This window comes from Aulonocara stuartgranti (genome assembly GCF_965226115.1).
Source record: "Aulonocara stuartgranti genome assembly, chromosome: 18".
Classification (NCBI taxonomy): domain Eukaryota; kingdom Metazoa; phylum Chordata; class Actinopteri; order Cichliformes; family Cichlidae; genus Aulonocara; species Aulonocara stuartgranti.
In genome coordinates, this window is record NC_138954.1 from 12,761,907 (window position 1) to 12,785,348 (window position 23,442).

Here is a 23,442-nt window from a genome sequence, read left to right on the forward strand (position 1 = left end):
AGCTTGGCCCCAGCTGCTCACAGCTTCTCTTGCTAGGTTCCCACTTGTGCGTTTAGTTCAGCAAAAGGAGGAAAACACATTCCTTCGCTGTTTCCCCCATAAAGACAATGTTTAACGGCCTTTCCTGTATCATTAATGATGAGTTTTGACACCTCAGTGTTTATCAATGAAGATGTGGTTTGACGACAATTACAATAGCTTCTGGATTTTTCCATGAGTAGCTCTAGAAAAGGCAGTGATCTGGAAGCAGACCTGAAACATGACAAAACCCGCTCAGTCCAGAAAAGAGAAACAAGGGTCACCCCTAGCAGGCGTCCAAGGGGGAAAGGTCATTATTCTAGCATGTCAGGGGGGTCGGCTCAAAATATTCAGTGACTGCATCTATTAAACAAAACTGTCATCAAAAACAACACATTTACCCAGATTAATGCTTGCTGGGCCTCGTAAATTAAATTACAGTAACATAAATTTTTGTCAGCTAACTCAGAAACTATAAAACATGGGCACTGCCTTCAGGTCGAACAAAATTAGCCAATGTGGAAATGCCTAAAAACATTCCTCTGAAGTCCACAAGACGGCGATAGCTGTAGTTGCTAAAAGACTTGTGGTCCTTGAAGAAACAACTTTTTTGACTTTACCTCCATTGCAGAGTTTATGGGTTCAGTCACTCATTTAAGCCTTTTTTTTTTTTTATCTTGGTCATACCATGTTTAAATATTGCAGATTATCCTTGGTGTGCAAGTGGTTTCACAGTCTGTCCCAACCCTCAGAAAATGCTAATGTTGAGCCTTCAGAAACAAATGGATGTCAGGGTAGCTGCGTCCTTTTATTATGCTGTCTAATTAGTATCACAGGGCTTCTCTCATACTTTAAGTGCACTCGTTTCATTTCAGCGTAGTGTGAGTCCCATTGTTTTTCCTGTCATTTATATTGCTGGTAGACCTTCTGTTGTCCTCTCCTGTTTCACCGTGTGCATGTGTATCCGTTTCACCGCTCCATGCAAACACAACAAGAAACATCTGACTGATGATTATCCTTGTGATTTGTAATCCAGCATATAAAAAAAACAAATTTTTCCAAAAGTTAAAGTACTGATTTTAATCTGCAGTGGTCCTTAAGGTTTCTGCACCTTTGCACAATCTTTGAAATGTGCCATTCATTGTAAGTATTCAGCATTTCTGCCTTAAAAGTCACTTATTATTCAAAATCCACAATTTAATTCCTTCTTCACAACTCAACCCATGTGCTTTCTGCTGATATTTCCTGTTTATCCCTACTGTAACTGTAACATAATATAAAATCAAGTACACAACATGAATGTAGTATACTATTAGTCCAGACTTGGATAAAAACAAAGAAAATGTCAGACTGCATGACTGAGCGACCAAAAAATGCATATCCTCAATGTGTCAAGGCATTTTTTGAAATTGCTCACTGTTCATGATGACCACACAAGATCTATTTAGGAGAATTTCTGGGTCACATCACATGGTCATCACAAGCAGATGCAGTTTCCCCAGTTGTTGTTATCACAAAAATGTAGATTACAGAGGGAAATGGAAATGCGAACATCCTCAATTCCACGAGAAGTGGGCAAACTCCATCTGCTCAAGCTTCAGATGCAAGTCGACGGGCCATGTGGTGATATTGTCTTCTCGGCTCCAGGTTCCACAGTCACGAATGAACCATCTTCTTTCCACTTCATACTCCGATAAAACAAATATTTTTCTACTATACAGCAAAGAAAAGCCATAGTTCTCAACTGTTTTCAAAACACATGCTGTCAGGCAAGCATTATAGTAAACAAAACACTATAAGATGGGCAAACTATGTCTTCAAGCAGAAATGTGATCAAACTACATGTAAGAAAAAGCTTCAGTTAAAGCTTCTGATGTTCAGCAGTTGTCATAATTCAAGAAAAATAAAGTAATAGTAAAACTCTTCAAAAAAGAAGAGAGTTGTGAGACTTTGACAACAAAATGTAAAAACATGACTCCCACATCGTACTGTGCTGGTATCTTGACGGCACACAGATCAGAGCACACGATCTCCGAACAGTATGGATCATACACGGTGTGAAAGTGGCTACAGCAACAGCTGACTAGTATTTTGATTAGTTATTCACAAGAATTTGTCTTCTATAATATAACCTTATTAGGTACACCTGTTCAACAGGTTATTAGCACTAATATTGAAACAGCCATTCATGTGGCAGTAACTCAGTGCATTTAGGCATGTAGACATGCTGAAGATGGCCTCCTAAAAATCAAACAGACTATCAAAACAGAAAGGAGAATTTTATTTTACATTGTGCCAAATCACAACAACACTTGCCTCAAGGTGCTTTGTATTGTAAAGTAAGGACCCTACAATAATACAATAATATGAATGAAGAATCCACACCTGTTGCCACTCTTGTCAACTAAGAGCAGTAAAAACCAAGGCTACAATTCAAACAAATCACCAAAGTTGGACAACAGAAGAAAAACACTGTCTGGTTTGATGAATCTCAATTTCTGTTGCAACATTCAGATGTTACAGTCTAATTTGGTGTAAACAACAAGAAAGTATGAGCTCATCCTGCCTTGGTTCAGGGTAGTGGTGGAGGTGTAACGGTGTCTTTTCTTGGCACACTTTGGGCTCTTTAGTACCAGTTGAACATCATTTAAACACCACAGCCTACCTGAACATTGTTGCCAACACGTTCTCACTCCCAAAGCGTAATATTTTACGCTAGGTGACAAATCGTCAACCGGGCACCCAACACGTCCCTAAATGAAGAGATCGGAAAAATTGAGAAACATGAGAACTGTGTGGAATCAATCTACACATGTTCATTCATGATACTTAAATCGCTTTGGAAAACACTATTTAACGTCATTAAGGTGCTGGTTAAGGTTAGGGGTAAGGTTATGGTTATGGCACCTTTCGAGTCCCTCAGGAACGCCGCGGGACGTGACAAATTGTCACGTTACGCCTCGGGAGTGAGAATGGGCTGTTGTTGCTGACTATGTCCAACACTACTGGCTAATGGCTGCTTCCAGCAGAAGAAGGGACCATGTTATAAAGTTCACATCATTGCAAACTGCTTTCTCAAACTCACAACACTGAGTTCTCTTTACTCAAACGGCCTCTACAGTCACAGGGGCTCAATCTAGGTGAGTATTTTTTGGATGTGGCGTAACAGGAGGATTGGCTTTGTGATGTTATGTGGATATAGATCTCTCTGGGGAATTTTCACAGTTTGTTGTTTTTTTTCTGTCAAACTTCTCTTTACACCTTTTACAGAGAGAAGCTTTCTAACTCTGACATGACCGAGAAATAGCCCTAAACCTACGTAAGGCAAAATAATTTTTATTTTATTATATTTCCTATGATTGTATTGACATGGGAGAACAATTTTTCAAAACCTAAATATCACATATTCTGATACAACAGGGCTTAAAGGTATTCAGACATCACAGTGTTAATAAATCTGGGACAAAAAAAAAGGACTTTACCTGTTTTCATGTTATTTGTCGAGTACACAACAGGGTGAGCCCTCTGAGTGCTTTAACGAGGATGAAGAGCTCCTGTATCTGTAGATGAGGTCAATGTAATTTCACTCCAAACTGATCTCCCGTTGAGAGGAGATTATTGGATTTCATGAGAAGCCCCCATCACGGTAAAAAAGCAAGCAAAAAAAATTTCATCTAGTCTTGAAATAAGATTACATTTCTTTAATAATACGTGAACAACTCTGTGTGTGAAACATCAAAAACTGACAAGATTCATACTTAATCATGCAGATTTCTGCTTACTAAAGGTGCTTGAAAGGCTTTGAAGCAGGATTTAACTTACTCCGACAAGAGAGAAGAAAGAAAAAACTGCAGACAGAAGCAATATCTCCAGTGTGGGATAGTGACTTGTGTCAAGCCTCACTGATAAAGGACCGCGTTAGATCAAACGCACAGGGAGGTCTTATCTTCTATCAGGGTTCAATGTGCTTGTGCATGTCCTGCTTTAAGGGAGCACAATGGTTAGGTTGTTCCAAAGAGGATTTACAAAACAATTCCCATTTCCAAGCCAGGAAACTCAATTGCATCATAGTGCCACAGAAAATGCTGTGTCATGTATTTCATTCACAAGTTATTCTTGGTTGGGAGCTCAGAGACGCTGTGCTTTTGTTTTAAAGGTCTCAAAAGCACTTTTTTTTAAAGGTTTATTTTATAACTCTTTGTGCAAGGCTTTTAAAAACCATTCTTCAGAAGACAGAAAACATTCATGCATTTAAATGTACTTTACATGAATTCAAATCAAATTTATTGCATTAAGTCCTTGACATGAGTTAACGTGGTGAATCATCACATGCGACTCCTTTCACAATACATGCAGAGAGTGAATCTGCAAAGACCTCCAATGACCTCAGGGCGCTGTTGTTAATTTGTCTTTATATGACCAGCACCAAGGACACCACGTGGCAGCCAGCTGTTAAGAAAAGGCCTGAAATCCAAATGACAATGGCAAAAAGCACTAATGGACAGCATAATGACAGGAGTGAGAGTGTTGCCTTGAGAAGCACAGCTGAGATGGCTCACAGAAAGCTGTTGCCATGGCTAACAGTAAGAAAATGGGAATGAAATGATTCATTTTGCCCTGTTAGCATAGGATTGCACTTGCCATGGGGACAAAGTGCAGAGAAGAGAACAAAAAACAGCTTGTGTTTACGCGGCTCCTGAATGATGACAAGAGGGAAGGAGAAGAGATAGATGGTGGGCACAGGAGCCCAGTTTTATCAGCTCTGCACTGACAGCACAAAAGGACACATTACAGCAAATGCAGGTGCAGGGCTGTAGTTAAGGCCTCCTCAGATCAAGGCAATTCTAAGACCACATCTATGTGTGAAATATTGAAGAGAAATTTCTTTTCATGAGCCCACGCCAAGACAGAAAGGAGTGCAATTTATGTCTTCTTCTTCAAGATTAAACCCTCTATTTGTATTGTTTCTGATGTGAATATCTGTATGTGGTGGGATACAGATCAGTCATTAGTGTTTAAAGCTTTGTTAAAGCAATGTTAGGATATTGTTGAAGTTGCATTTTAGTGTAGTGAGTGTTTATGTTTGCCATGTTTACCTGCTCAGTTTAATGTATCAGCGTTAGTATTAGCCAATCAGCATTAAATATCTGTTATCTGAAGGTTTTTTTTACAATTTAAAATGCTGATCTTATTGTGAGGCTCGGGGAAAAGAAACATGGGCACAGAACTGAACAAATTTATCTTGAGAGGGACATGAATTTTTCTCCCATCTCCAAAATTTATTCAAACGTGCATTCTTTCAAACTGTCAGCAGGGGGCCGAACCCCCAGGTTGCAACAAGAAAATGTGTGGAAAAAAACTGGAAGTTTGTTTCCATCACTGCAAAACTTCAGAGAAAATAATTTAAAAATGAAAAAATAACTTGAGAAAATAAAACTTCCCAAGAACAAAGTCTCTCAAGGCTAAGCTCATAACATAGTGTAGCCAGAACACAAAGACTAAAGCTCCAAATTGTGGATTCAAAAAACAATGGGAGGTCTTTGCTTCTGTCTATACTGAGTGCCTTTATATTTTGGCCTTAACAAACACTCTCCTTATGAATTTACAGACTCATTTGCAGTGTCCAAGGCTTCTTCAGTCACTTTAAAACTTTGAGAACATTTCACATTTCAAAACACCAAAATAATGACAGTAATAATGCTCAGCTAGAGGTTTCACAATGAGACTTCAACAAGCAATGGGTAATGTCACAGAGGTTATGCCCATATTGTATATACAGTCCATGTATTTTACTTCTAAAGACGAAGAATTAAATGTATTTATCCCCTGAAGAACATCCACAATCAAGACTTTGCTGCAATCTATTCAGTCTAGTCATAAAGAGAGCTGCTGTATGCTAAAAAAGTCATTTCAAGACTCCAACGGTCACGACCGTCTCTGGCAGACAAGTTCAGTATGTCAAGAAGGCGTTACTTCTGACTCAAAAACTACAGCATTGCTACAAGCTAAAGCACAACATAAAAACATCTCACTGAAGAGTCTGGCTCCTACCCGTACAGTATTTCATCTGCGAAGTAAACAGTGTGACACGTGAGTCACGGACATGAAAGCCTGGCCCCTCGACGTCTCTCAGCTTTGACTCTGCGCCTGAAAGAGGAGCAAAAAGTCAGACTGCTTTTCACTCAGATCTGACCTGCAGCAATAACATATACTGACCCAGATAAGTCCACACAGCTATCTTCATTAAGCAGTGCAATTTGAAAATTTGAAATGACCACTGCCAAACTCTACCCACTACATGCACTGTATGTATTTTTCAATAGAATAAGAAGTACTCAGAGCTTTTACATACTTAATTACAAGTCCTGGAAGGTAAAAGTATGTGTTTAAAGTATTCATCATGATGAAAAATGCACTGGTGAAAGCTGAAGTTAAGAATTAGACAAAGCAATAATTAGTGTCAGTGTCCCATAGATAAATTTAATCTGAATGAAACATTTGGTGCATCTCTAAACATTTTGTAGGACTGGCAGGAGGAGGCATATTTGAGGCAACAGAAGCTCAGCGTGTTACAGACTGGCTTTCAACGATCCAACTGCTGAAGAGAAAAATCATGAATAGGGAACAAAGCACAAATGTTCTGTGAAGATGCTACATTTTGTTTGCATGTACAGTAAGTGGAAGAAGTTTGTTCCGTGTTGAGTTGACAGCAGGCTCTTGGAAATAGCAAAGAAAGAAAGAAATTCATCTACTCACCCAGTCTGTCTTTACCTGCAGCATAGAGTGCTGTCAGCTATCAGCCAAAGTGGTTTATCATTTTGTGTTTCAGGAAAACTGAAATCTATTTAGAGCAGTCTTAACAATTTCTCTGTGCCATCACACTGAAACTTGGAACAAAGCCGCTAAAGGCTAACGAGCATGCTAACATGCTAAGGGTTCTTTTCTTATAGCATGTTAGCATATCAGAGCAATGGACTTTATGATATATATGTGAAATATAAACACAGACTGAACACTTTGTTCGGTACACCTTGATGGTACCGGCTTGGACCCTTTTTTACCTTTATAACTGCTCCAAAGAGAGGGAGTATCTAATCAGTTCAGTTTGTTTGTCTGTTTGTTAGCAATCTAGCATGCACAGTTTTCAAGATATTATCTTCAAATTTTATGTGACGTTAGATACCAATTGCTGCTAGAGCTGATATAATTTTTTTGACAATTGGGTCACCTTGAGTGCTGATTCTTCATGATATGAATACAAAAACATGCTGTGAACATTCTTCAGAGGTTAGGGTAAGGTAGCCTGTGGTGTTTAAACAACTCTCGGTACTAAGGGCTCCAAAGTGTGCCCAGAAAATATCTCCTACATCGTTACAACACCAACAGCCTGAACTGCTAATAAAAGGCAGGATGGCTTTGTGCATTCATGCCTAATTTTGGCTCTACCATCCAAACGTCACAGCAGGAACATAGAGTCATGAGAGCAGGCAACTTTGGTGAATTGCAGCCTCAGTTTCCTGTTCTTAGCTGACCAGAGTGGTACCCCATGGGGTTACTGTTGCCTTCCTATCAGGTTGAAGCAGTCAATTGTTCCATAAAAAAGGAGCACTCTATTTAAAAGCTTTCTTGCCAAGTTCTGTTGTAGCTCTGGAAGCAAACACTTTCCAAATATTGTGTTGGCAAAGACCATTCTGGTTTTTACACATGTATCTACAGAGAAAAGAGGGATTTATATGGTCACTTAGCAGCCGGTAATATAACGTAAAGCATAGTAGAATAAAGTATCCTACTCCCTTAAATATCAGACATGTGCAACCATATAGAGCAGATCACTGTAATCCAATAAATGCAGAAAGAGTATAGAAATCAATTCTCCCCTAAGGTGTTTCCTCGCTATAAGAGAAATAATATTTTAATTCTAAATTTGTCAGCTTGGATGCTTTTCAGCATCCTTTATTTATGAAATTCTGATCATAAATTTGCCTTGAACACTTTCATGTTTTCATGACTATTTAGGTTTTAAGCCTTTAAGAGGTTTTGATCTTAGGAAGATGGGAGGATAACACTTTGACATTTGAGAACAGAGGCAACTGTGCCGATCATGCGGGTGAAGTTAAGTGGAAGCTCTTCATCCTATGAAAATCGACCCAATAACTGTTGAGATACTTCCTTTTGAAGTAAAATAATGGTCTGACCACTTGACATTATGCTGACTATACATAAAACGCGTGTATATTTTTTTGCCAAAATTAGTTTTCTGTCATTTTCTAAGCTTTTAAAACCTTATTGCAAAAATCCAACCGCCAGTGGCAAGCAAACATATTAGAACCACCACCTTAAGACATTTTGCACTACAGCCAAGGGAAATTTTGGGTCATCATCGCTTTATTCAGACTTATCTCTCATGTTTACCCACATAAACAAGTTGAATATTTCATTCAATGCCATTTAAAGATTTGCATCTGAAAACTTTCAGGAATTTCAGCAAACTGAGGGACGCGAAAAAGAGGTAAGTGTGGAAAGAGAAGACTTTTAACACAAATGGTGAAGCAGCCGGCCTTCATAATTTTCCCTTTTGAAATGATGCACTTAAAGTAGAGCACCGAGGGAGAAATCAAAGCTGTACTCAACTTGACAGGCCCTCACTTTCTATTGTGTTAAAATTCACATCAGCTACGATAATGCAATGAGATCCACCAAGATAACAAGGTAATGTCAGAACATCCTTTGCTTCTCACCATTTCACATAATCTTCAAACAATGACTTTAAACACACAGAAGAAAAGAGACATATTAAGCTGCAGTGACAAAATATATAAAAAAAACTTTATATACATCTTTATATGGATGTCCGGGGCTTTTATTATGAGGAGGTGGGTGAATAAAAATCGCTGTCTGATGTACTGTCGAGCCACTTGAGAGCAATAGCCTCTTGGTGGTGAGTCTATTACTTGGTTCATGTCTAATCTGAGGAGAAGCGTGCCAACATAGATCGAGCCTCATTAAAACGGCTGTTGACCTCATTTACAGAAAGTTTGCAAAGATTACTTCATCTATGGTCTGAGTTAGAAGAGCTACTGATGGTCAGTGGAGGTGTTGAGAGGGCTTTTAAGCTTCATAAACACCCATTAAAGAGAGACGGGCAGTCCTGAAAGACCGCGGCTGAACCGGTTCCAGGAAGAGCCAGGTTTGGGAACGTGGTTTAACACGCTGTGCTGTTCAATCTTCAATCTTGGCTTCGCAACCTCTTTTATTTTCTTAAGTGGCAGTAGTGCTGCAGCGCTCATCTAGCATTGTCCACAGGAGCCGAGGCTTCTTTGTCCTGTAACTCACTGTCTGAACTGTGGGGAAGATCATATGAGGAAATGTTCAGTCCAATTCAGGCCCATATTTTGAAGTTTAGTCTTAAAAGGTTTAAAGAAGGATTAAGTTATTGGCTAAAACTAAAGATCAGTCATTTAAAATGTGAATTATTCCAGTTTATACTCATGATTATTTAAATGTACTAGCCTGCGGCGCTTGTTCGCTTCGCTCATGTATGAACACGCAGGCATGTGTTTTAATTTATGGTGTTATTCTTTTGATCTTCATTATATCACTGGATATAGTGAGACAGTAAAGCAGCTGTTCTCAAACTTTCAAAAATAGAACTTTGAAACTCCTTCTGCTTTCATGCAGAAGAAAAGGAAGCGAAATGCTGAAAGCAACAGCGTGAGCTCATGAGCCGTCTGAGCGCGCCACTTCAGATAAATGAAATGTCCCTCAGCAGCTGGCCTCAGTCACAACAATGTTTTCCCTGAAAGAGCTTTTGGACGGCGGGCATCAGATTGATTGGTAGACAGCAGCTTGCAGTCATGCAAGCATTTTCTGCATGATTTACAGAAACGTTTTAGAGACATTTTCTGATTATTTCTTCCTCAGATGTTCGCCTCTTCGAAAAGAGGACTCTGGGTGTGGACATTTAGGTCACAGCTAGTCTAACACATAGTGTGCTCTTGCAGAAAAAGACAACAAAATTAAGTGTGCTTTAAAACATGGGGCTGCACACTAAAAATGCTTGATGCGTGAGAGCACTGAATGCCATTTATGCACTGTGGGTACTGGAGTGGTGGTCACACCTGCGAAGAATTTAAATAAAGTAGTGTCGAGGCAGCTGCTGAAGGATCTCCGAAAACAAGAATTCTGCAATTATGAATTTCCAGTTCAGTTCCTGTTGGTATTTTATACACAAACTGGCTAAATCCATCAAGATTAGCATGCAAATACACAGTATTCATGGATTTTGTTTCTGTCGTTTATGACTTTGATTTTCTAAAACCTCTGTTTTTGTGCATTCCACTTATCTTGAACAGTTGGCAGATTCCTTAAAGGTAAACATTTCTAGCTTTTTTTATATTTCCGTCTGTGTTTTTGTTTTTTATCATGTATAATTTTTCAGCTGATTTTTCCTCCCCACCCTCTTCCTGCCTGAATTGTTTGCTAAGCTGACTGGTGTACAGGACACGGCCCCTGGCTCTCTCTCATAGTTTTTTCACTACTTTGGCACATTTCTCCAAACATTTTTCAAGCTCCTAAACTAGCTCTCAACCTGCAAGAAGTTGTAACTCGCACAAAACCTTTAATCCATGTGTTAAAAAAGTTGTAAATTGGTTACTGCTATCAAAACAACAAGTTGCTTTGACACTGTAGCTCTGTGTGGATAAAGTGTTTTGATCTGGGCTCAAAGGGCATTTCTCATGTCTCTGTTTTCTTTCCATTAAAAAAAGCAATTTTATTTTTCCTGCAGTGGTCACGCAACCCAGTACAATATAGTGAACAGGAAAAAAAATGTAAAATTTGTTTTATATTTTTGATCAGTATAGATGGACTATTGTGTGTTTAATGACTAAAACTCTAACTTGTTGGACAGAGTAAAGCCTTGATCCTATTTTGAGTCCGAGTGATGAAAATGTCATCATTACACGATGAGCACGAGGGTCCGTGTGAATGTCTGCATGTATGCCTGCTCTTGTGACCGCTTGGAATCGTCCACAGAGAATTTACATTACAATGCAGCAACTGCACATGCAAGTGGACTTCAAAGTGTAATAGGAATGACAACTTGGCTTTCATGTCTCCAGCTGTCTGTGTCTATTTTGATCATAAATATACTGTACATGCATCAAGGAACTGTTCAGATTGTAAGAACTAAGTACGCCCTTTTCAATAGCCTGTAGAGCCACCTTAAGTAGCATTAACTTTTTTGGAGGGAGGCCTTTTTCAACTTTGATAGATACAGTGAAGAAAGGACAGGAAAGCGGGGACAGAAGACATGCGGTAAAGGGCAGCGGGTCAGGCTTGAACCCGAGCCAGCCGTTCTCAGCCATGTGGCAAGTAGTCACCTGCTCAAAGCACTGAGCTAAACCGGTGCCCAGGTAGCACTAACTCTTTTATAAATTGTTTTCTGTATGATGTCATCAGTCTCTCGCTTTGTGGATAAATTTTGGCCCCCCCTTCTATACAAGATTGATTCGGCTTATTAAGAGTTCTGCACTTTGACTTGAAACACCTTTCACTCATTCTGTTGTAGATAAGGGATGCTCATGGTCAACTCAGAGACTACAGGATGCCCAGGTTGTGGTTGTAGAACCAAACCACCATGCTTGGCAGTTGGTATGAGATGTTTTTGCCCATTTGCTGTGTTTGGGTTTCTCCAGACATGGTGCTGTGCAATATGGTTAAAGATCTCCACTTTGATGTTGTGGTGTCCAAAGGATATTGTTCCAAAAGTTGTAGTTTTGTTTAGGTGTAAATTTCCAAACCTTAGTTGTGCAGCCATGGTCTTTTCAGAGAGAAGAGGCTTTTTCCAGACACACCTTTCAAACAAGCCATACTTGTTCAGTCTTTTTTTTTTTTTATTGTACGGTCATGAACTTTAACATTTAACAACTCACTGAGGCCTGTAGGGACTGCTCAGCATGACTGTAGATAACTGTGCTTAGTCATTTCCCTAAATGTGCTCAAACATCTGCAAGACTGAGAAATAGTAACATGAAGAGTTTCACATACTAGTCAACTGCCTTTGAGCTAAACCGAGGTCAAGTATTTGACAATAACTGTAAGTGACGAGGCAATGGCAAGCTGATTGACAGAAAATTGAATGTTGTTAACAATTTTAATATTTTTTTGAAGCAGCAGAAGTTCCAGTTTCTCAGATATGAAAATTCACTGTCTCTTTATGTCAAGGCAACAAAAAAGGTTTATAAAACAGACTGAAGATATTTATATCTCTTACAGAGAATCCAGTGAAACTCACAGGAAGCTGAATTCAGAGTTCATATCAGCTCCAACTTTCCTTCAACCAATGAAATATGCACTGTTAGTTCACGCCGCTATTTCTGGGCCATTACTCTGTTTTTTAGCTTAAAACTGAAACACTTATTTAGGAGCTCAACTTAAAATTTACTCACTATAATTACCACATGTGATACCACGTGGACCACAGAGAGCAGCTCTGCAGCTGAGCTGACAGCTCGGTATGCACAAGTGTTACTAAGTCCCAGTAACCACAGAGAGGGTCAAAGGTCAGCTGTCAAATTGTTTTCACAGGTGTTCTTTTGCTCTTAAAGGCAACTGAGTCTCTGCTGATCCTGCAGTAAGTCAAGGATATCACCTAAGCTGCTTCTAAGTAAATGATCCCACTTGTATAATGTGAAATTTGTCACATTTTCATCCAAGTTTTAACCAGGCAAGCATGAAATTGATTGAAATGATCTCTTATGCCTCTGAAATACATTCTCATCATGATCAATAGGTGGCACTCATGATCCTTGACAGTTTTGCAAGGTCATCTGTTTTCGGGAATAAATTTCCTTCAGACTGTGAGTCGGCAACAAATCCATTTCTTCCCCTGAAGATTTAACATTTTTAGTCCTGTTTGATGAAGAAAAATGTCTTTTATATGCCTGTTACATCCCCAAACAGTATAGGTTTGATCGCAGTAAAATTATGTTCATCTGCTTTATGTTTTTCTGAATACACCCACCGAGTGAAACAACCTTTTCTGCCAACAAAACACAGACTGTCTCTGTCTTTCATTTTAATGCTCATTCTTGGCAGCTGAAGCTCTTATTCAGGCATTTATCACCTCCAGAGCTGATTAATGCAACAGCACCCTCTATGGCACATCCTCTAAAGACCTGCAGTGCATCCAACAACCTGGCTGCTGCCTAAGTGCGCTCTCTCTCTCTCCGTCTCTCTCTCCTGCTCTATTACATTACTCACTCCCTCCACATTTCCTGTTGGCTACACATGCAGCAAAGCATGCAGATCAATCTACTTCTCTCTGCATAAAGAGCTGTTCAGCCCCTGTGGCCTTTTTAACTACCACACGCATTCCTTCAGGGCTGTGCCAAAATCCCGAAGTCACCTCAAGGACAAAACCAGAGTCCTCCATTTGACTTTAGTGAAATAACATCAACAATCTCAAGTTCTTTTCTCATTTATCCAGACATTTTTGTTAATGTCAGGTCAAATGAAAATGTGTGTGTGTGTGTGTGTGTGTGTGTGTGTGTGTGTGTGTGTGTGTGTGTGTGTGTGTGTGTGTGTGTGTGTGTGTGTGAATGTTTGACAAAGTGCTTAGGTATAGAAAACTATGGTCTGTGACCCAGTATGTCCTAAAGATGGAAGAGGCAGAGCGTGTTGGTCCAGTCAACTTGTTGTGTTCTTACTGTCGCCCTTGTTGGCCTGCTTTCTCACTGCTCTGATTTATTCTTAGCTGCTCACTGCTCGAGTATAAACCCAGAGAGTGGTAGTCAGCCACTTCTTTTCTCCTCCTTCACCTCCATCAGCACTAGCTTTATATTCCTTTTGGTTTCACAGATTAGATTATTAGGTATGAATTGAGTTGGGAGTTACCAGCAGGCCTTTTTTTCCTCCAGTTTTGTTTCTGATAGTTACATTTTCCAGGACTTAGCTCAAGGCCTTCTTCCTCTGATTGTTTTGCCTGGTTCTCCTTTGTAAGTAACTATAAATTTATTATTAAAATCTTACTGAAAATAACATGACTTATATATTTTATATGTCAGGTTCCCTTGAGCCATAAATGTAGGGACTGTAACAGTAACCTTTACAATCTAACGAGACTTTTCTTTAAACCAAACCAATATTGATGGAGCCACAAACAATCTGATCAAGGTGACACAGCCTGTTAAGTACAGATAAGCCTGTCAACATTAGTGATCTGTATAAATATTTAGAATTTTTACCACTGTGACCCATCTGTTCTTGGCTGTTTAAGATAATTCAATGCTTCAACTTTGTATTTTCATCACAATAACAATTGTGCATTTATGAAATTATAGAAATGAAACAAAGGAGAAAAATAAACACCTTTTTTGTAAGCCTTTTTTTGTTTTTCCAAAGGTACTGCTAAAATCATTTTCTTAACCATTTTAGTATCACAAGGGGGGCTCAGGCCCATCCCAGCTCATATTGCGGGGTACAGCATAGAGGACGTCAGTCTGTCAAAGAGACAGACAACAGTTCATGCTCAGTTTCATACCTACGAACAATTTAAAATCACCAGTTAACCTGAAATGGATGGACCCCCAAATATGTCTGCAAAATGACCTTTGATGCATCAGAACCACCTGATCCTGTCATTATGGGACTCAAACGTTCAGATTTCTTGCCTACATTACCACAAAACTATAAAAGGACAGCTCGACCGTTGGTATGTTTACCATGTTTAACATCGTTACCATGCTGACACCTGCAAGTCACAGCTGAACCCAGTCTTCCCATTACAGCGATTGGCCGGTCAGATTTTACCCGATGACTTGCTCTTTTCTTTGCATAGTGAGTTTCAGTTTCGTCCTTCTGGGCAGATGCTTGTAGTCCAAAGGTGCAGAACACATCAGCAGCAAAACAGCTTTGTTCAAGCAGCCATCACTCAAATGAATAAAGTGTAGCTGTTGATGTCCTGCTGTGTGAACTCGTTATTCTTCTTCATTGTGTTTCAATATGCTTATGTTTCGAAAATGTGGATGTGAGGACTGATGACTCACCTACTGCAAACCACATCTACTCACAGGTTCAAATAAAGTAATCGGATCATCTGGTATTTAGTGGTATTTTGCACTAAATACCAGTGCTGCTGTGGCTGGTGGTAATATCATCTTGTTTGCAGAAACGTCGTCATTAATTTCAGCTGATAGCAGTACAGAATTTCATCTAATAGTTATCAAAACAGAGGCTGAAATCACAGAAATGACACAGGATCGACCACTTCAGCAGGACTGAATGAATCCACTGAGCAGGCCTTTAAAATGTCCTTACCTGGTGAAGTGAAAACAATGACCTGCTGGTGGTGCTAGATGAATAGTGGAGGGGATCAAAAACGTGCAATAGGTGCAGCATGGATGACTGCACAGTATTTATTGCTGAGATATTTCAGGCAACATTGCCATCTCTACATCCATTACTGTGATTGAAAGAGAGAAAAGCCAGACAGAAATCATCAGTTTATGTTTTTTTAAAAGCAAAAATCTGCCGTGCAGTAAAATGCCAATAAACAAACTGGTTGTCCAGCACAATTTTAGACAGGTTTTTAAAAATCAGCATCACATAATGGTATGAGACTTCAGGGACTTGCTGGCTATCAAAGCAGTCAGAGAGTCATTTACCTTTAAACTCCTCTAGCCGTAGCAGCACATAATGGACAGTCAGGCCTCTCGGAGCCAGCTAGCCCATTAGCCTGGGCTAATGCGTCCAGGACTCCCCGCCATGCGCTGCCCATCACTCCAGACTGGATCTGGTTTCACACAGGAGCCGCCTCATCTCTTTGTGCTCGGGGCAACTCTCGCTCCAAAACAATGACCTCTGAGAAACCGGACAGAGCAGATCATGGAAGAGTTGCTGCTGGATGCGGCACAGAGAATGATGCCCTTTTTTCTCTCCCTCATACAAATACAGTTTCTGTCTTTAGAAGATAAAAAGGTCTTACAAGGCTGTTAAGAACTGGTACATTTACACATTTTCAGGGTTGTGACAGGCGAAAAGGGCTTTAACAAGTTTAACATGCACTCTGAAATGTTCGCCACAGCAAATTGTGAGATGAAGAAGTCATACAGTAGCACATATCAAATTCCTGTTTCTCCTCAAAATGTAAAGTGGATATTGGCTCAATCAGAGGGTGAAATTGTTTTTGACCATGCCTGTGATCTTGGGTTTCACAGCTCTGCCTTGCTAAATGGACCGGGTGCATTAGGGGCCAGGGAGGAGCTCTCTGCAGAGTGCTCTTAAAAGGCGAGCAGAGAAAAACAACTTAAAGCAGCCTCCCTGCTTTTTCAGCCTCGCTGCGGAGGGACAGTGACATGTAGCAGCCGTGTAGAGGAGCGCCACATATCAGGTTGCAGCTGTCCAATCAAAACAATGATCCTGATGGAGTGACGGCAGGAATGTACAAGGAAGGTTTGATGACTGAGGGTCCTCGTGTGACACAGGATTAGAGTTTTACAATTCCAGATGAATAAGTAACAAAACTTTCATTTTGTTACTTATTCATCTCATTGGAGAAGGCATGCATTGTCTCACTGCACTGTGATGTCATTATTCAGTGTAAATACTGTAAATGTGTCTCCTGGTGTCTTTCTTCTCCTTTGCTGCAAGTTGGTTAACTTTCAGTCTCATAAACACCCACAAACACTCGTGGAGTGGCGACTCTGGTAAATCAAACTGTTTAGAGTGCCTCCGTGTTTTAATATCGATATGCTGATGCAAGATATTCATATTCAGATGCAAAAGGAAGAAAAATCACATGTTGCAAAATCAATAATTTCTCCCATTTTTAGTCAACAAACCAAAATCAGCCATTTGTTAATCCATATCTCGGTGTTTTCTAACTTTCCTACCTGGAGCTCAGTCCCACGCATATGTGTTTCTAATGAAGGTGGGACTAATATTCTGCTGGGATGTACAAGGCCAAACAATGCCTTTGTTCAGGTACATTTGGGTAAAGGTTATCATATGAGGAGTAAAATAGGTATCTGTGTTGGGGACATTAGTTATAGCTGTGGTTTAAATGTGCTTTGCTAACTCGTCTTTTGTACATATTTATTTTAATTACATAACATTCTGCATAAAAGAGACTGAAAGTTTCTCATTTTGGGGCTCACATTTTATAATAAAATATATATAATAAAAATATAGACATTTACTGTAAGTCCTTATTATAATGTGTGTCAGTTAAACAAACAGAATGAATAAGCTATTTGGGTAATTTATTCACTGCCTACATAACTACCTATTGCAATTCGACCTTAATCAGTTTTATAATTCACATCAGCGTTGCACTCTTTAATAAATGTTAAAATACTGAACTTTAAAGTTAAAAACAACAAGGGCTCTACTTATGATTTCTGATCCCTGCTTCAACCCCAGTCCTCACAATCCTCCGCCAAACCCTGAGATATGGTACTTCTGTAAATGATTTTTCACTATTTTACTTTACATTTTTATGTCATTGTAGCTAACAAGTTTTACATGGAGCCGTAACAAAACAGCCAGAAATCAGAATCACCTTTACATTGTTTTAAGTGTTACCCTAGCAGTTGATATTAAATGTTTGAGTACCTTGACTATATGTTCAGGGTGTTATGTTTATAAGTAAGTAAGCAAGTAGGTAGAGGTTATATAAACGATGCTTTTTGGGGCAAAAAAAGAAAAATCACAGTGCAAAGTGCTCCACCGATGTCAAAATGAAAACTAGCAGTCTTCTGTGCTTTTCCTACAATCTGCCTGTTGCAAAATGCTCATTAAAGAAGCTGCAGAGTTGTTTTCGGGGCCACTTGAAATGTAAAAAACGTGACAGCGTAAAACTCAGCAGATTGGCCTGCAGACTACTCACTCAAAAAGCCACATTTTCCCTCACTTTCACCATAACAAGGGTGACTCATCACACTAAAGCACGTATGCCAATAGTATGCGCTACCGGCGGGGTGTGTAAATTCCACACCTGTCCCATCATCCTCTCCCCCTCCCTCCCCTCGGCCCTCTCCCCTTCCCTCCCCTTCCTCTTTTGTGCCTTCTCTCTTTTCACACATGCTCCCCCCCCCCCCCTCATTCACTCCACACCTCACACCGAACAGCTTGAGGAGCAGATAGCAGCGCTGTCTTGCTAAGAACATGCAACAACAAAGCAGAGAAGGGTTTGAACACACAGAGGGCCTCGCTCTGTCTCATCATTCTGCTTTCCACCCCCCCTGCACACAGGTAAGTTTGGATTCACATCTTTAACAGGTGCTTTTTTGAGATCAGTTGGTGCTTTGCTTTGCATGCAAGGTGCAATGGAATGATCATCCTAAGTGCATTTTTTCTTATTCTGGGAGTATTTTAGCAGAATTTGGTGCTGCAACTATTTTCTTTTCTTTTGCCTGTGCCACTGTATCCTTCTCTTTTGCTCATTTCTACAATAACAAGTTTTAAATGCATTGCTCGGCTAACCTTTGTTGGAGATAACATTACCCTGAGTAGAAGAAATCCAGAGAACCTGATTACGATTATGTGTGAAGTTGATAGCGGAGACTTATTTTTATCCTGCTTATTTGATTCTGAGAGGGATCATCACACTTTTTCTCCACAGGAGAGGTGGAGGAGGAGGAGGAGGAGGATGTGGTGGGATGACAAAGGCTGCAGCTGCCTTTTCTTCTCCGAAAGCTGGGTGAAAATGACATAATGGCCATCGAGCTCAGGTAACTTCACTTGGACACCGATACCCTTGAAACTAAACCATCTATTGGGATGTGTTTATGAGATTTGTGCCATTGTGAGAGAGTGAAATCCAACTCATTTCGAGAGCCGAGTCTACAAGTTATTATAGGAATAATTTATAAATTTGAAAAGCTTAGCTTGGGAGGGGTTTTGTACTTTTTCTGTGCATTTACTAGGACTGAACTCGTAAATCTGAGAGGAGTTAAGAGGCAACACATTCGGACTTTTTAACTGGCAGAAAAGAGCAAAGTGTAGAGCATCAGAGCTGATGTGTGCAGGCTCCTGAGCGAGGCCACACAAACCTGAGAGTAAGTTGTTTTCCACTGAGCGGTGATGTCATGACACCGCCGTTCGAGCGGACTAACAGTTTATTCTGAAAACTGAGCCCGTGTCCCGAGGCTCAGACAAACTATATGCGTCCACACGACGAAAACAGAGCACGCTCGCCAGGGGAAAGAATAAGGTAAGAAATAAGAGAAAGCTGATATTTGGGTTTGAAGATTCTGGGGCACAAAGGCATCGTGAATGTTCACATGTTCTTCAGTAAATCTTTTTAGTTTTTCCTGCACAAAGCTGGATCATGAATGTGAGAGGCCAGCTTTTCTTCTTTTGTGGTGATATTTGATTAGTAGTAGTATGCTCAAGTACTGAGGCAGTCTTTAGTTCAGTGCTTTGGGTTTTAACATTTTCTGTGTTTCACAGGAAAAATATGTATGTATGAAAGTGTTAGACACTATAACTCACTATATGAAGCTTTTAATCTGTGACGTTAAACTGTAGCTTATCAGAGCACAGCGATTAAATAACTTGCACTTTTCATATCATGAACACAATTTACTTTTAGTCATCTGTCCCTTACTTTAGCGAGGCCTAAATACCTTTATGTGTAGAAGAGTATTTTGTTACATCGCTTCAGGGATTGAAAGCGTTATTAAAAACGCAGGTCATGAAAAGAGCTACTCATTTATTGTATTTGAAAGTGAAAATGTGCTCTAACTCTTTGGCCACCCCCTCATCTTATGTCATGTTTGTGGCCGATTAGACTGATACAGCCTGTTTTGATGAGTGAATTATGTGTTTTTTTTATAGCAAGCCCGGAGTTCTCATTTGGAATGAATCACCGCATGAAAGCAGCTGATTGTTTTCTGCAGCAGACACTATTAATCTGTGAGCTCCATTAAAGAAAAAAAATCTCCACACTATAATAAGTTGTATAAAGGTTCTTTTTCTTGCAGAATGAGCCTCACCGAGCTCAGATTTCCTGCTGCAAGCGGCACGCACCGGGCAGAGTTTTCTGAAGATGCAGAACTTAGCTCATTAGTGAGCATTACACAAAAAAGGAAATTGTTCACAGTGGCTAAGTTCAGTGTCCAACATGAAAGAATGAACTCCTGCATACCTGAGAGTCTAAGCTTTCCTCAAACTGAGAGCCGAGTGGAGAGAACGGACGCATGGGATGAACAAAAAGCGGCTGCACCGTAAAACAAAGAGGAATGCTGTAAAAGACTTTGCATTTCCAGACAAATTGGAAGGTAGTTTAGGTTCTTCTGATTTAAGGGGGGGTTTGAAGAAGAAGAAAAGGGGCAACGATAAATAACAGCAGGTTGAATCAGTGTGAATTTGCACAGCCCTAATTCTCAGAGGATTTTCAGCACTACATCTCACTTTCTGATGGGGTTATTATTCATGATTTGAGTCACAAGAATACTGGTGTGTCAAATTTGCGCTTTTCTTTTTATTATTTTTGCAGAGCTTAAAAATAGAACCACATCTTGTCAAAGTTGGTGCTTTGGGGAGTGAAATAATGAATCATTTTCCGGGGTGTGTACTCATGTGCCTACTGAACTGGATTCAGTGTGTCTTTGCAGAACTGGCTCAGTCCAGCAGGAACAAGAGTGACACCTAATGACCATCAGCATAACCAAGGATGCCATCAATATCCCCTCGAAACGATCACAACGTGGCAAAAAATGACCACAAACATGTTTATCACCACACTCGGCAGCATGATTTCAGGAGAAATGATGACATAGAGAGATTATGTGTCCTCATTCATCCATCCAGTGTGTGTGTGTGTGTGTGTGTGTGTGTGTGTGTGTGTGTGTGTGTGTTCCTGTCTAGCTATCTTTGTGAGGACCGAAATCTGCATTCTACTATACTTGTGAGAACCAGCAGTCACTTGTGAGGACACACAACCCGATCCTCACATTTTTGAAGGCGTTTAAAGGCATTTTTGAGGCTCAAAATTGGGTTTTAGTGTCAGGGTTACAATTAGGTTATGGTTAGGTTTATGGTAAGGGTTAGGGTTAGGCATTCATTTGCAGAGATGGGCAGTAACGCGTTACTGCGTTACTTATGACGCGTTACTGCATAAGGGATTACTATTGCAAAAACGGTAATTAGATTACCTTTACTTTCCCGTAGGAACGCTGCGTTACTGCGTTACTAAAACCGTGATTTTTTTGCATAAGCAAGTGTGACATTCATGACAACAGCTGTGTGCAGATCAACAGTGGATCATATATCGAGTACGGGAGAGAGTATGAGCGTGCAGCGTTTAAAGCGTGGAAGTACTGACCTTACTTTGAGTTTGATTCCATAAAAAGTGACAAAAACATTAGCGTCCATTAGCATTGTGCGTGGGAAGAAAACTTCTTTTTACAGCGAAAAAAACCCCCTAAATTCCCAAGCAAGCTCCGAGTGCGCTACCACGTAATGGGAAATTCACAGAGAAACTGCCGTATCCTTCCACTGACCGCTGCGGCACACCTGCACCAGGGTAAACCTCCGCCTACCCTACTCCTGCTTTACAGGTGAAAATAGAGCAAAAGGACCACTAGTCTTTGATTTTATTTATTTTCTGCTGTGTTTTACTTGCATCTATTTGAAAGAGTGAGTGTAAACACAAAAAAAAAATAATTATGTGCTGGAATGTGCAGAAAATAGGTTTAAATATTAAACAAATTTCTTCCAGTCAGTGAATGTTGCATATAATTAGGTTTTTGCTTGATGCATAAAGTTAAAAGATTAAAACTAATAAAACAAGTTTTAAAAAGGGACTTTTCCATTTGATTACATTTTGTATGATGGATTATGTAGAAAAAGTAGAATTGGGCTGAGAGATCTATCGCTTTATCACCTATTCAGGTTGTAAATCGTGTTTTTAAAAAGTAACTAAGTAACTAAGTAATTAATTACTTTTGAAAATAAGTAATCAGTAAAGTAACGGGATTACTTTTGGGGGGAAGTAATCAGTAATTAGTTACTGATTACTTTTTTCAAGTAACTTGACCAACACTGTTCATTTGTAATGGTTAGGGTAAAGGGCCAGGGAAGGCATTATGTCAATGAGGGTCCTCACTAAGATAGCTGAACGGGGTTGTGTGTGTGTGTGTGTGTGTGTGTGTGTGTGTGTGTGTGTGTGTGTGTGTGTGTGTGTGTGTGTCCTAATTTGTCTCCCTGTGTGGGTAAATCTGGCTGCCTCTGCAGGGAGTCGCTACCAACAGCAGCTGATTTGTGCTGAGTAACACTTTGCGTCGCCTCTCTTCATTCCTCACACGATAATAAGCTGTCAGGGTGTCTCCAAGCGTCTTCACCAAATTGGGATACACCGGCTCCAACACCTCTGCAGTCATTATATACCTGAATGGACAGGCCCTGCGTTAGCATAAGCAAAACTGATCATCATAAGACATGCTATCGATTCTGGACGTCCTCAGTTGTTGAGGTGCCGTGTGAACAATTGCTTTTCACCTTGGGCCATCAGCCTGTGGACTCATGCATTAAAAAAATCTGCAGAGATGTGCAAAAATGAGAAGAGCCTACTCAAAAATGCAATGGAATTTCATATAGATTTTCATTAATTCACTGTAGGTGAGCACAGTGCTACTGTGAACAACAAGAGAGCATTAAAGAGGGTGTACGGTGCATTTTTTCAATTTTTTTTTAAAAGGTGGGGGCGCGCCCTTTGCTTTCTCTTTCAATGAAACTGTGGTTATAACAGCAGGGGAGTCAAATACACTGGAGCCTGTTTGAGCAGGTGACAGAAAACGTACTCCAGTTTATTTGAAGTAGTGATTCATTAACTTCTGTTTAACTGTAAAAAGTCAGATCTTATGTTTCCCCCAAGAACTTTGTGCAGACATTATTATGCATGCATTTGGATGTCACACCCTTTATTATTACACTGTTCGTACAAAGGTACAAACCTCCACAGTGGGCTTCATGATTAAACAAAGGCTGCTTCAGGTTTGTATTGATTTGCATAATAATGCACGTGTTGCTTTTTATTGCTTGTTACACGTTGAGTCTCCATATTGAGAACTATAAGCACTGTAGGGTTATTTACAAGCACACAAACGGCTTCAGCAGACCTTAAAAAAGACATGTAATTTTAAATCATCTTATATGAAACTCCTTTTGCACCCACCAAGCATTTTTTAATGTATGGATTTCAACATCTTTGCCATCCTAAACAGCAACTTTATATACGGTATAAAAGAACAAAAAACAAAGAAGGTGATTTAAAAATATAGTCTTGCTACTTCTTAATTCATAATTTTACATTTTTGTGACATAATGCAGTGTTTTGTGGTGAGTTGATGAAAGAAAACTCGCCTGAAAGCTCTCAGACAGTACTTCTGAAATTGTTCAGATGCAATCATCAGTATTTTG

General features: G+C 39.8%; 1 long non-coding RNA gene across 1 annotated transcript; it reads right to left on the reverse strand.

Moving 5' to 3' along the window:
- Window positions 1-3,852: 3,852 nt before the first annotated feature.
- LOC309694331 lies at window positions 3,853-22,769 on the reverse strand. The gene is made up of 4 exons (XR_014272851.1): window positions 21,347-22,769; window positions 15,684-15,879; window positions 15,337-15,481; window positions 3,853-6,165 (listed from the first exon to the last, which is right to left on the reverse strand). It is a non-coding gene; the product is annotated as an uncharacterized lncRNA (long non-coding RNA).
- Window positions 22,770-23,442: the final 673 nt, after the last annotated feature.